Source organism: Eutrigla gurnardus (genome assembly GCF_963514095.1).
Source record: "Eutrigla gurnardus genome assembly, chromosome: 10".
NCBI classification, from domain to species: Eukaryota; Metazoa; Chordata; class Actinopteri; order Perciformes; family Triglidae; genus Eutrigla; species Eutrigla gurnardus.
The window spans coordinates 4,145,673-4,161,137 of record NC_139924.1 but is presented as its reverse complement, the minus strand read 5'-3'; the positions used below and the strand labels follow the sequence as shown (position 1 = coordinate 4,161,137).

At 48.2% G+C, this 15,465-nt stretch overlaps 1 protein-coding gene across 1 annotated transcript in view; it reads left to right on the top strand.

Annotated features, from left to right (window-relative positions):
• Positions 1 to 15,465, top strand: part of col4a4 (collagen, type IV, alpha 4) — a 109,308-nt gene that overhangs the window by 8,167 nt on the left and 85,676 nt on the right. The gene's annotated exons all lie outside the window — the stretch shown is intronic.

The window sequence follows — 15,465 nt, the reverse complement described above, 5'->3', positions numbered from 1 at the left end:
GCAAAACAACATTATATCGCTGTCGGTACAGTAAGCATGGGTGCAGATCTTGGGGGGAAAGGGTGAAAATGTCCCCATTTCTGAAAAACATGAATTGTCACCCCTAATAAAAATAACCTAAATTATTCCAAATTTAACAAATGTATTTTTCAGACTTCACATTCTTCACATCTAAAAAAGAAATGATTGCAATGGTGGAACAAATAATGTTTGACAAATGTGACCCGCCACGGCAAAACCAGCAACAAGTCGGGTGGGACGAATTCGCGAAAATGATGAAATAAGCTTTTTTTTTTCAAAATTAGTGATTTTTGTTTTTTTGCAGAATATGCAAGTTAAGATCATGGAGAAGCCACTCCATGTTTCAGATAACAGTATTGGTTGCCGTAAAAGTATACATTTTGTATTTGTAGTTTCGGAAAAAATCTGCCGTTGCCTATGTCATTGCTGGGGCTTGCACGGCGAAGCAGTTCATTTCCATACTGATCACCGTTGGCCATTCACGCGCTGTTGTTATTTTTTTTGGCCAATCACGTTAGAAGCGAAACAAATGGCTACTTATACAGTGCCCGTCCCTCAGCCGATCAGCTGGAGCGGAAGATATCAGATGCTATATCTTACGGGATAAAGACAGAAATGGAGGAAATCCGTAACTTTGACTGCAAATGCTACGGAAGAAGAAAGGAGAACTCTCTCCATGGAAGACGTAAGGCATACGGGTGGATTCTTTCGAAAGCTGCAGACAAAAAGAAAGTCTGCCCGGACCTCTTATTTCATCTGAGCCAACGAAGTTTGCAGGAATACTTTTTCAGGAATACTTTTCAGTTTCTTAGGGGGTGAGTTTCTGTTAACATCCAAGTTAAGCTAGCTCAGTACTGTTGTTTAAAAATCGTATGCACATCGAAACTAAGCTGTAATGGAAGGTTTTTAGCTCGTAATGTGGGCATCTGATTTAACATTAATGTGCTAAGGGGCCTGTTGGCATTGCTTGAATTGACTGCAATGGTAATAGTTTAGCAACTAGCCTACCTGAGGACAATAGACTAGTTGCTAAATCATTAGCACTAGCTACTTAGACGGTGCCTGCAGGCTAACGGATAGCAGATATCACTGAGTGAGATCTGTAGGGGGGGGGGGGCTTATCTGAATGAGATGCAAATGAGCACCATTGTGTTTCCTTGCTCGCCAGGTGAGGTGAGGTGAGATTTGCAAATCTTTCAGGCCAGTTTTCTCAGTGAACGGTTTTCAGAGAAGCATAGATTCAAATCAGATTTCCATGTGTTAGACATCATTAGAAAGCTTGGAAACTACACTTTCCCAACTACACAGAATCCGTGAATAACTCAAAATGCCCCGAGGCCGACTGTTCCTGGTTTTGCAGTGGCTGGTCACAAATATATTTCTGACTCCACATTCCATCTCTCGTCTCCTCCACTACAATGCAAATTAATGGGTAGTTTCTTGCACAGATGCTGACGACATCAGCAGTGATTAATGGTTGCATGGTATGAGTTGCATGCAGGCAAAAAAACAACAACTTTTGTGTCCCCCTCAATCCTGACATTGGATCTGCATCCCTAACAGTAAGGATGTCAATAGAACAAGTTTCAAACCCTCCAATTGCTTGGTTAACCCATTGATGGTATTCAACAAAGATAGCTAGGGTAAGATGCTCCACAATGCTTAGTACTATTTTTAAGCGCCAGGACGTACGAACATACAAGTTAGTGCAGAAGTTGTTGTTTTTCTGTGTTTTTTTGGGGTGTTAGAGGAGTAGAGGCAGTGGGGGGGTAAAGGAGGAAGGCTATGCTGAGTCTGTAACGGGTGCAAGAGCGGACCCAAATGCAGCACACATAGGCAGGCAGACAGTCGGTAATGACTTTTATTGCACACTTTGAAACAGGACACAAATGACACCGTAGACAGGTCTTTCTTCCGGGAATGATGCCACCAGCCCACGAGGAACACGCTGCTGGAGACGACTGGAGACAATATGCCAGGCAGTGGTGTGAGGCCCAGGCAGCCCGCCAACACACGGGAAGAGTCTCTTGCCTGTACGTAGTACCGCAGGTGCGGTTGGAGAGCCGAGTGGCCGGCGGAGAATTCCGTAACCGAGAGGATCGTGGAACTAGGTCCGGTGCAGAACCACATAGACAGAAGACAGACGAGGAGCAGAATCCATAGTCGGGGTCGGAAGGCTGGGTCGAACACTGGAATTCGTTGGAGACGTCGACCTCCATCCTGCTCTCCTGGGCTCCCGGGTGCTTGTTTCCCTCGTCCAAGGAGGGATCCTCGGAACTGGCGCCATTCTCCTCAGAATCGTTGCTGGACGGGTCAGGAAGGGGGGGTGGCCGAGGAGGCAGCTGGTCCTGGTGGGCTGGTCTGGCTGTTCTTGATGGAACTTTTTGATAAGGGCCTGATCCAGCACATCCCTCGCTGGGACCAGGGGCTGTAATCCTCCCAGTCCACCAGGTATTTTATCCCTCTGCCGGCAGGACCCCTGTCGATGAGGCGAGGTGGGGAGGAGGAGGCGTGGCAGGAACCAGGGCACTCTCTCAAACCGGCTTGACCTTTGAAACATGAAAGGTGGGATGAACACGCATGGACCAGGGGAGCTTGAGCCACAAACAGACAATTGGGAGGACAGGCACTGGGACCGGGTTGGTCCTGGACAGCGGCCCTAACTCTCTCTTCGTGGTGGAAGGATAGTATCCGGGCCAGCAGAGTCCTCCTCCTCTTCCTGGAACTGCCAGGACAGGCCGTCGGGCTTGACGTTGCGGGACCCCGGTCGATACAAGAGAGTAAATTTAAATCGGGTATGAACAACCACCAGCGAGCATGCCGGGAGTTCAGACGTCTGGTGGACTGGATGTATTCCAGGTTTTTGTGGTCCGTCCAAACCAGAAACAGCAGCTTTGTCCCTTCAAGCCAGTGTCGCCATTCCTCCAAAGCCAGCTTGACGGCGAGGAGCTCTCTGTTTCCAATGTCATAATTCCTCTCGGCCGGGGTCAACGGCCTGGAAAAAAAGGTGCAGGGATGCAGCTTCTTTTTTTTTGTGTATTTTTTTTATTGTTTTTTCAACAGAAAATAAGATACATATTAACAAAAGTTGGTGGTGCTAAACAGAACAGTACATGTTTTTTGACAGAGTTTTTTTGACATGAGACAAACATTTGTAGAAAATAAGTGGCACAGCAACAGAATAGCACTAATTCAGTCTTTAGACATTAAATCGAGAAAAGGTTGCCATATTTTAAAAAAGATATCCTCTTTACCAGATATAATGTACCTGATTTTCTCCAAGTGTAATACATTACTAAGTTCTCTCAACCACATATCAAACGTAGGAACCCTTTCAGATTTCCAAAACTGTAAAATTAGCTTTCTGGCTAACAATGTTGAAAGGGAAATAGCCTTAGCTTCAGAACTTCTTTTCACACTATCTGGATTGGCCACCCCAAACAACACGGTGAATGGGTCTGGGTTACATGGATGATTAAAGGCCTTAGTGAAAAACTCAAACAAGCCATCCCAGAGTGATTGTAGCTTATGACATGACAAGAATAAGTGGGATAGTGTCCCTTCTTCACTTCGACACTTAATATATTGGGATGACACATCCGGAAATATTTTCTGCAATCTGGAGGGAGAATAGTGTAGTCTATGTACTACCTTGAATTGTATCAAATTATGTCTTGCATCCCCAAGCCTCTTTAAAGGAGTCTGACAATGTATTATTCACATTCTGTATTATTCCATAAAGTTTATATATTGCACCTCTCGTATATGGTTTGATTTGAAAAAAACTGTCTAATGCTACGTGCTGAGGTTTAAGTTCGTATTGTGGAACGTGAGTTCTCACGAAATGTCTCAACTGTAGGTAACGGAAGAAATCGGAAGCTGGAAGCTGGAATGCACGCTGTAACTGTTGAAAGGAAGCCAAGTGGCCCTCAATATAAACATTTCTCAATGTGATAATACCTTTCTCTCTCCAATTTGAGAACACTGCATCATCCAGTGCAGGCTCAAATGCATGGTTACAGCAAATAGGAGAATCCAAATAAACTTTGGGTGTTTTCAGAGTTGTTATTACCTGCTTCCATATCTTTAAAGAATTATAAATTATCGGGTTATCATTATACAAGAGCTTCTTAATCTTTACTGGGCTATTAATGAGTGCTGATAAAGAGGATCGCTGACAGGAGAGGTGCTCAATTTGTAACCATGCAGGCATCTCCTCCAGATTATTGCCTGGTAAACACGAGAAGATATTTAAATGTGCAGCCAAATAATAGGATTTAAATTGAGGCAGGCCAAAACCTCCCTCGGACCGACTTTTCATAAGATGTTTCTTCGAGATCCTAGGTAATTTGCCGGACCAAATAAAAGATGATATAATTGAATCCAGCTTTCTGAAGTGATTTTGAGGGATGCATACTGGAATAGATTGAAAAACATAAAGGAACCGTGGCAAGATCACCATTTTGATGGCATTAATATGCCCTACCATTGAAATAGGTAAAGTGTTCCAGAACTGTATATTCCTCTCCAGCTGATCAATTTTCTCATCCCAGTTATGTCGTAGTAGCTGACTCAGCTTTCTTGTGACTATAATACCCACACTTTTGAACTTATCTGATACAATTCTAAATGGAGTCGTCTTGAGGAATGACATATCTACTAAATTTGACAACGGCATTAGCTCACTTTTCCCCCAATTTATCTTATATCCCAAAAATGAGCCAAATTTATTTATTTACTGCAGCAGTGGAGATATAGAAGCTTTGGGGGATGAAATAAATAATATAACGTCATCAGCGTAGGCCGAGATCTTATGTTGAGTTCCTGTTCCTGATGTGTTATAGGGTGTATTTCAGGACTAGAGCGAATATAGGAGGCTAAAGGTTCCAGAGTAAGAGCAAAGATGAATGGAGACAGAGGATCCCCTTGGCGTGTCCCTCTGTATAGTCGGAAAGGCGCAGATTTATTTAGGTCTGTGACTACAGAGGCCATAGGTTCCTTGTATAATATCTTGATCCAATTAATGAAAGAGTTGCCAAATCCAAATTTTACCAATACAGACAGCATATATGGCCATTCTACCTGGTCAAAAGCCTTTTCGGCGTCAAGGGATATTATAACCGCATCTTCCGTGTTATGAAGAGGACTATATAATATGTTGAAAAGTCTTCTCATGTTAAAGTAAATATGCCGATTAGGGATAAACCCTGACTGATCCGGGTGAATGATTCTTGAAATATGTCTGTTAAGACGGTTAGCTAGAATTTTGCTTAAAAGTTTAGTTTCCGATGGGAGAATTGACACGGGTCTATATGAGGAGACGTTCGTGGGATCCCGGTCCTTTTTCAGCAGTAGAGAAATATTACCCTGATGTGTTAGTCAAGGAGCCCACTTCCCTAGAGCGATTAAACATACGCAGGATTAAAGGTGCCAGCAGTGAACTGTATGCCTTATAAAATTCTGCCCCAAACCCGTCAGGCCCGGGAGCCTTATTATTTAGGAACTGGACTATTGCTGTTTTAACTTCATCAAGAGTGATCTCAGCATCTAACTCTACTGCAGCATCTTGATCGAGTTTGGGTAGATCACACTTTTCCAGGAACTCATTAATCTCATCCTTACTAGTATTATCGTTTGAGCTATATAGATTAAGATAAAAAATCTTCAAAGCATTTATTTATTCCCTGCTGATCTGTAACAGTCTGACCTCTCTTGTTCTTTATTTGGAGTATAGCCTTTGATGCCTGGGAATGTCTCAGTTGCCTTGCCAGCAACCTATGTGGCTTATCGCCTAACTCAAATAATTTCTGTCTTGAGCTAATCATTTGAGAACATACACGTTTAGAAAGTATGGTGTTGTACTCACACTTCAACTTGGAGATCTCACCCAAGGTGTCTTTTGTTGGAGAAGACTGGTAAGACTGTTCTAGCCGGCGTAATTCAGACTTCATGTCTTTCAAAGCTGCATTCAGCTTTTTACTCTTCCATGATGTATATGAAATAATATGTCCTCTCATGACTGCCTTTAAACTATCCCATAAGACTGAATCATCAACATCACCATTATCATTGGATTCACGAAATAATCGATGCGAGAATAAGATTTGTGCACTGGTGCGCTAGTGGGAAACAACAACCTCCTTATAGCCACAATGTTTAGGTTTTTGAGGACTGTATTTAAACACTTTCCTGATTTTGATTGTTTTTTTTTGTCTAATCTTACATCGAGAACACAATTCATATCCCCCCCGACAATGACATTTGTTTGGTCTATATTTGGGATAAAGTTGAATACTTCTCTAAAGAATTCTGGGCAGTCAAAGTTTGGACCATATATATTCACAAAAGTCACTGGAGTGGAACACAGGCAGCCAGACAGTCTTATTCTGAATGAACGGTATGTTCTTCCTAAACAAAATGGCCACTCCTCTGGCCTTAGCTCCAAAGTTAGCCTGATACATCTGGCCCAGCCAGTTTGCACGTAGCACCAACGTTTGGCATGAGTCTCTTGTAATAAAACAACATCAGGGTTTAATGATTTAAGATGAGTAAGAACCTTAGCCCTCTTCACTGGATTACCCGGGCCTTTTACATTCCAGCTTTATATCTTCACTGTGCCGTCATGTGACTTACTGCTGATATTATGTGCCATTCATAACCACAACAACTTGCTTTCTCTCTATCAACATCCCAACATAAGGTGTACATTATACCACCAACGTAAGACATGAACAGTTTGAATGCCCTGAACAATTTGCCCCCCCATTCCTTAACACTTGACAGGCTTCCCCAACTGAAACCCGATTCAAACTTCTCTGATGTCCAGTGGTGCGTAGGCATCGTTCCTTTCCCTCCCAGGCTCCGCTCGAAAGATTATTGAAGTACATGTTCATCCCTTATCGGTGACCGTTGATTTAAGACGAGGAGGCGGACAACTTATCACGGAGAAACTGTTCTGCTTCATTCGGGTTGTTGAAGATCCTGGTAACACCATCCAGTGTCACACGAAATCTAGCGGGGTGAAGAAAGCCGTAGCGGAGGCCGGCTGCCCTGCACATCTTGTGGACTTCATCAAACACTCGCTGGCCAAGAACCTCCGCCGTCAGATCCGGAAAGATAAAGAGCTTCGTCCCATTGTATTGTAGCAGAGATTTCTGAGCAGCGAGTTTGAGGATGATCTCCCGGGTCTGGTAGTAGTGGAGTCTGACTATGAGCGGCCGTGGGCGAGCTCCGTCCGCCGGCTTCGGACCCAGGGAGCGGTGTGCATGGTCCACGACCACCGTCGGATTTGAGAAGTGTTCAGCCCCAAGCAGAGCTGGAATCAGCTTGGTGACAAACTCCACTGGTTTGCCCTTCTCTGCTCCTTCAGGAATGCCGATGATTCTGACATTCTGGCGTCTTGACCGGGATTCAAGGTCCGCTAGTTTCTTATGTTGTTCATTCAATCCATCTTGCAGGTTTTTGCACAAAGTCTCCAAGCTTGCCATCGTGTTCATTCACGGCCTCCTCCATGTCGCGTACCTTCCCTGTCACAGTAGCCAGAGTAGTTTGCAAAGCGCCCATGGTGTCTGAGATGGCCGTGAATTTGGTTGTCACATTTTTGCTCAAAGAGACAATGGCTTTCATGAGGTCTGCTGTGGATGGATGAGACTCTGGGCACGAGGAAGCTGCGCCTAGGCTAGCCTCATGTAGCTCGGTGGCTAATTCTCCGACCGTCTCGCCCGTTTCACCGAGTTAATCGGTAGTTTTGTAATTTTTTTCCCCTCCTTTGTTGTTCCTTGTTTTCGTCATCTTTTAATGCTGAACTTTAGCAAGTTTTAAAGAGATATCACAGCGGGAAATTTATGTTTAAATAAAAGTCGAGCAGAGCCACCTCGGAACAAAGCAACTCCATAGCTCGCTGGTCACGCCCCTCGGATGCAGCTTCTGGTCGGTAGTGGACCTCTGAGATAATACACCCCCGACTCCCACATCAGAGGCATCCACCTCGACCACGAACTGCCATTCCGGGTCTGGCATGACCCAAATGGGGGCCAAGGTGAACCATGTCTTTAGGGCCTGGAAGGTGTCCTGGGCAGCCGGCGTCCACCGGAAGAGCACTTTCTAGGATGTGAGGGCTGAGAGGGGGGATGCCACCATGCTATAACTGCGGATGAACCTCCGGTAGAAATTGGAAAACCCCAGGAATCATTGAAGCTCCTTGCGGGAGTCCAGAACGGGCCAGGCAGTGAAGGCAAAGACTTTGGCGGTGTCCATCTGCACAGTCCCCCTCCCAACGATGTACCCCAGAAAAGAGACAGATGGGGCGTGGAACTTGCATTTCTCCGCCTTGACCTATGGGGAGTTGGCCAGGAGGCGCTACAGAACCACCTGGACCTGATGGACATGTTCGTCTCTGGACCGGGAGAAAATCAGGATGTCATGGAGGTAGATGAACACAAGCTTGTTTAGGCAGGGCTGTGCCGGGTTTAAGGTCGATGCCGCAGTCGTAAGGTCTATGCAGGGGAAGGGATGTAGCCTTGGCCTTGCTGAACACTTCCCGGAAATCCAAGTATTCCATAGGGACCCCCAAGATGTCGGATGTGGTGCTGTAGAAGGTGGTCGGCTCGGGTGCAGTGACTTGCTTGACTTGTTGAGCAAAGAGGGCAGGTCGTGGGAAACCAACTTGTCTTTGATGTAGTCCGCTAGACCTATGAGGAAAACCTCGACTTGAACTGGCTGATTCCTCTCACTCAGCCGAGCCTGGATGCGGAAGTCGATAGTGTAGTCGACCACCGAGCGGGACCCCTGGCTGATCCCCAGGAGACCACCAGAAGCATCAGGACCCCACGATGCCACTCTAGACACCCTGCAAAGTTCAGCGGAGCAAGTCTGGAAGGATGAGCAGGCTGCGTCGTTCCCACTCGGCCGTTCCCCACAGCCAAGCACGCCCCGTCAGGTGGTTGATGGTGAATGCCACCCGGGCTTCCTCGGAGGTGAAGGTGTATTGAATCAGCGCTGTCATCGCAGGAGGAGGAGACGGCCAACTGCATGTAATACAGGATACAACAAATACTCTCCATTAGATCACTGCAGAACACAGTGGGAATAACTAAACATTCTCCTTATTTACTGTGCATATGTCATCAACACACAAACATACAGCCATTAAGCCATCGTATACTTGTTACACTTTATCCTCGTTTTTAAACCACCAGAGCGCTATAATGAGTTCCACGCTCGTGCACGCTCAGTCGTGGAGCGTGGAGAGCGCAACTTTACCGAACTTCAGGAGGCAGACTCCACCACCTGGCAAAGGTGGTAGAGTCCCCAGCATGATGAGCCCGAGCCACGGCCCCCTGCCCGACTGGAGGGGTATCAACAGGGCGCAAGAATCCGTGAGGATGTCATGCTGCGTTTGTAAGATAAGGAAGACAACAATGTTCATTTTTAACGTATTGTTTTATCAATATGGCAATTTCTTGCAACACAGTGCGCGTTTGCTATAGCTCATCTGCAACGTTATTGATGGCGGTGATTGTGTCTCGCTGAAGTTGCAGGACGGCATCAGTGTGCACCTGACCGCTAGATGTGCCATGCGCCCGGGGTGCACTGCTGCTTTGCGCCGGACCCAGACGCTGTGCCGAGGGCCCGGCACCGTCACCCTCCTCTATGCCCAACGCTCTTCTCCTTTTCTGAAAAGTTACGTTTCTTCGATTTTTTTTCCTGTGGGTGTGTACAGGGCGGGATTCAGGTACGCACACTTGTAGGTGATCTGTGATTTATAAAGGGAACATTGCGTACAGCTTGGATGTGCACAGTTTGATAAATCTGGCGCACGCAAACTTTGGCTTTTTGTCACACTTTTTTGTCACACTTTTAGTAAGGATCCTACGCACAGTTTTATAAATGAGGCCCCAGGTTTGTTATCCAGGCCCCATACTCCCACACTACCAGCCACAAGATGGTCTGTTATGAGCATCCTCCAAGCCCAATAAACACATGTAGATTGGATGCATAAACTCCCATGATCCTTTCAGGATCCCTCAAAGAGTAATCAGCTGGAGCCTCATTTATAAAGCTTGCGTACGCACAAAACTGGGCATGAAACGTGCGTACGCCACTTTCCACGCAAGTGTTGTGATCTATAAAAGATTGTAGGAAGTAAACGTGAGAAGAACTATTAAAGTTTTGATGACTCACACACATTTAATTTCACTTCATATCATATGTTTGATCCGTGTTATCATGATGAACTCCAGCAATGTTTTTGACGCTTTTACTGAGTGACATTTTTTTTCATAAACACCGCAGATACAATCCTACTTGTATCTTAAATCAAAATAATTTCGAAATATTGAATCAGCGCTGTCACCGCAGGAGGAGATGGCTGACTGCATGTAATATAGGATCGCAACAAATACCCTCCATTAGATCACTGCAGAACACATAGTAAATAGTAATATGGCACGTGATGCAATTTCTTGCATCACAGTGTGCGTTTGCTGTAGCTCATCTGCAACATTGTTGATGGCGGCAATTGTGTCTTGCTGAAGTTGCAGGACGGTATCAGTGAGCACCCGACCGCTTGATGTGCCGAGGGCCTGTCACCGTCACCCTCCTCACCGTCACCCTCCTCTACGCCCAATGCTGCAGACTCTGGAAGGACAGAAACTATTTAACATTTTGTTTTATCCATCCATCCATCCATTTTCTTCCGCTTTATCCGGGACCGGGTCGCGGGGGCAGCTGCCTGAGCAGGGACGCCCAGACTTCCCTCTCCCCGGACACTTCCCCCAGCTCCTCCGGGAGGACCCCAAGGCGTTCCCAGGCCAGCCGGGTGACATAGTCACTCCAGCGTGTCCTGGGTCTTCCTCGGGGTCTCCTCCCGGTGGGACATGCCTGGAACACCTCCCGAGGGAGGCGTCCAGGGGGCATCCGATACAGATGCCCGAGCCACCTCAACTGGCTCCTCTCGATGTGGAGGAGCAGCGCCTCTACTCCGAGCTCCTCCCGTGTGACGGAGCTCCTCACCCTATCTCTAAGGGAGCGCCCCGCCACCCTGCGGAGGAAGCTCATTTCGGCCGCTTGTATCCGGGATCTTATTCTTTCGGTCATGACCCAAAGTTCATGACCATAGGTGAGGGTTGGAACGTAGATTGACCAGTAAATTGAGAGCTTCGCCTTTCGGCTCAGCTCTCTCTTTACCACGACGGACCGATACAACGACCGCATTACTGCAGCCGCTGCACCGATCCGCCTGTCAATCTCACGTTCCATCCTTCCCTCACTCGTGAACAAGACCCCAAGATACTTAAACTCCTCCACTTGAGGCAGGAACTCCCCCCCGACCTGGAGGGAGCAAGCCACCTTTTTCCGGTCGAGAACCATGGCCTCAGATTTGGAGGTGCTAATCCTCATCCCGGCTGCTTCACACTCGGCTGCAAACCGCCCCAGGGCATGCTGGAGGTCCTGGCTCGAAGGAGCCAACAGGACCACATCGTCTGCAAAAAGCAGGGATGAAATCCAGTGGCTCCCGAACCAGATCCCCTCCGGCCCACGGCTGCGCCTAGAAATCCTGTCCATAAAAATAATGAACAGGACCGGTGACAAAGGGCAGCCCTGCCGGAGTCCAACATGCACCTGAAACAGGTCTGACTTACTGCCGGCAATGCGAACCAAGCTCCTGCTCCGGTCATACAGGGACCGAACAGCCCATAGCAGAGGGCCCCCGACCCCGTACTCCCGAAGTACCTCCCACAGAATGCCACGAGGAACACGGTCGAATGCCTTCTCCAAGTCCACAAAACACATGTGGACTGGTTGGGCAAACTCCCATGAACCCTCGAGCACCCTGCAGAGGGTATAGAGCTGGTCCAGTGTTCCACGGCCAGGACGAAAACCGCATTGTTCCTCCTGAATCTGAGGTTCAACTATCGGCCGAATTTTCCTCTCCAGTACCCTGGAATAGACTTTCCCGGGGAGGCTGAGAAGTGTGATCCCCCGATAGTTGGAACACACCCTCCGGTCCCCCTTTTTGAATAGAGGGACCACCACCCCGGTCTGCCAGTCCAGAGGCACTGTCCCCGACTGCCACGCGATGTTGCAGAGACGTGTCAGCCACGACAGCCCCACAGCATCCAGAGACTTGAGGTACTCAGGGCGGATCTCATCCACCCCCGGTGCCTTGCCACCGGGGAGCTTCTTAACTACCTCGGTGACTTCAGCCCGGGTAATGGGTGGATGAACCTCCGAGTCTCCAGCCTCTGCTTCCTCAATGGAAGACATGTCAGTGGGGTTGAGGAGATCCTCGAAGTATTCCTTCCACCGCCCGACGATATCCCCAGTCGAAGTCAGCAGCTCCCCACCTCCACCGTAAACAGTGTTGGTGGAGGGCTGCTTCCCCTTCCTGAGGCGCCGGATGGTTTGCCAGAATTTCCTCGAGGCCGACCGATAGTCCTCCTCCATGGCCTCCCCGAACTCTTCCCAGACCCGAACCTTTGCTTCAGCGACTACCCGCGCTGCAGCACGCTTGGCCTGCCGGTACCCGTCAGCTGCCTCGGGAGTCCCCCGAGCCAACCAGGTTCGGTAGGACTCCTTCTTCAGCTTGACAGCATCCCTTACTTCCGGTGTCCACCACCGGGTTCGGGGATTGCCACCACGACAGGCACCGGAGACCTTACGGCCACAGCTTCGAACAGCCGCGTCCACAATGGAAGCAGAGAACAAGGTCCATTCGGACTCAATGTCCCCAGCCTCCCTCGGGATCTGGTCAAAGCTCTCCCGGAGGTGGGAGTTGAAGACCTCCCTGACAGGGGGTTCCACCAGATGTTCCCAGCAGACCCTCACAACACGTTTAGGTCTGCCAAGTCTGTCCAGCTTCCTCCCCTGCCAGCGGATCCAACTCACCACCAGGTGGTGATCAGTTGACAGCTCAGCCCCTCTCTTCACCCGAGTGTCCAAGACATACGGCCGGAGGTCAGATGACACAACCATAAAGTCGATCATTGACCTCCGGCCTAGGGTGTCCTGGTGCCACGTGCACTGATGGACACCCTTATGCTTGAACATGGTGTTCGTTATGGACAAACTGTGACTAGCACAGAAGTCCAATAACAGAACCCCACTCGGGTTCTGATCGGGGAGGCCGTTCCTCCCAATCACGCCCCTCCAGGTAACACTGTCATTGCCCACGTGAGCGTTGAAGTCCCCCAGTAAAACAATGGAGTCCCCGGTTGGAGCACTCTCAAGTACCCCTCCCAAGGACTCCAAGAAGGCCGGGTACTCTACACTGCCGTTTGGCCCGTAGGCCGAAAAAACAGTGAGAGACCTATCCCCGACCCGAAGGCGCAGGGAGACGACCCTCTCGTTCACTGGGGAAAACTCCAACACATGGCGGCTGAGCTGGGGGGCTATAAGCAAGCCCACACCAGCTCGGCGCCTTTCACCGCGGGCAACTCCAGAGTAGAAGAGAGTCCAGCCTCTCTCAAGGAGTTGGGTTCCAGAGCCCAGACTGTGCGTGGAGGTGAGCCCAACTACCTGTAGCCGGTAGCGCTCTACCTCCCGCACTAGCTCAGGCTCTTTCCCCCCCAGTGAGGTGACATTCCATGTCCCCATGGCTAGAGTCACCGTCCGGGGATTGGGTCGCCGGGGCACCCGCCCAGGACAGCCACCCAAATCCCACCGCACCGGCCCCTTATGGACCCTCCTGCGGGTGGTGGGCCTACAGGAGGGCGGGCCCACGTCGCTCCTTCGGGCTGCGCCCGGCCGGGTCCCGTGGGCACAGACCCGGCCACCAGACGCTCGCCTGCGAGCCCCAACCCCTGGCCTGGCTCCAGGGTGGGGCCCCGGTGACGCCAATCCGGGCGACGTACACTTCCTTTTATGTTTTTTCTTCATAAGGGGGTTTCTGAACCGCTCTTAGTCTGACCTGTCACCTAGGACCTGTTTGCCTTGGGAGACCCTACCAGGGGCATTAAGCCCCGGACAACATAGCTCCTAGGATCATTCAGGTGCTCAAACCACTCCACCACGGTAAGGTGTCGGTTCAAGGAGGAGCATTTTGTTTTATATAAAAGTTTAAAATCTGTTTACCCCAGTCGCATCTGTGTCTCATCCTTTCCAGACACTAGCCCCATCAAAGTCACATCAAAGTCAAACTTCCTCAAATACTCAAGCAATACATTAAATCCATGTTGGTAAAGAAGCAGAAAGATGTAATTTACCTTGAGATCACCGTCCAATCCTTCCCACTGATGCCGTTGACTGCAGCAGCGATGTGTTGCCACTCGCACTGCTTCTTTTTATTTGTGATCCCGCTTTTGTGGCTACTAAATAAAATTATTTTTCTCCTCCCCAACAAGTGTCTCTATCTCCGTTTCTGAAAAATTATGTTTCTTTGCTTTTTTCTGACCTGTCACCGTGATTCAGCGCACGAAAACAATTGAATGCCGGCTCATTAATATGGTAAAAAGTGGGCGTGTACAGGGCGGGATTCAGGTACACACACTTGTAGGTGATCTGTGATTTATAAAGGGAACATTGCGTACAGCTTGCGTGCGCACAGTTTTATAAATCTGAATTTTTTTGGTGCATGCAAACTTTGGCTTTTGGCCATACGCACACTTTTAGTAAGGATCCTACACACTGTTTTATAAATGAGGCCCCAGGTCCTCTGTTCCAGGACCAGGGCTGCCTGTATATCTCCCAACACCTGTCTTTTACCTCTGAAGTTCAATGGTCCAAACAACCTGAAATGTTGGCTTGAAGGCACCTTCACAGTTGTTGTCCCACACTAGCATACATACATGTGATTAGTATACATTGGATGTAAAAAAAAAAAGTGTTTTGGCTCAGGAGCAGCAAACGGTGTTTTTTTGTGGAACTGAGTTTAGAGCTCTGATAATTTGATTTATATCCTATGAACAAGAGTTAAATCACATCTGTCCTCATTCAGACTGTTCAAGATTGTTTTTGTCCACCAACAACCCTCTGGCCACAACTGAGTAACCACCTCCATACTTTTAAACTTGGATCACTTGTGCCCCCTTGAAGGCAGAAATAGTGCTTAATGACTGGGAACTCAAGGATCCAAGGATCTTTAATTTTAGTAAACACAGGGTTACACAACAAAATGCAGTTGTAGCCAAGCTCACCAAAGAGCTCAGCTAATCTGGTCGAAGTACCTGTAGATCCATAAAGTTTATGGAATCACTTGTAGTTGGGACCATCTTGAATTTGGGTGACTAAGCCACGAGCTGAACCACAATGACGACTTGTTTGGGGTATCCTTGCCTTGAAAACAAAATACTCCTGCTCTCCTTAAGTGTCTGATGTTTATCTGCAGTACAAACCTGATTGCTTGATTGGATTATTATTAGCAAGTGTCATGATGTGGTCATACTGATGTAATCATGATGTCATACTGATGTGTGCAATGGGACAATAAAGATGTGAACTGATAAG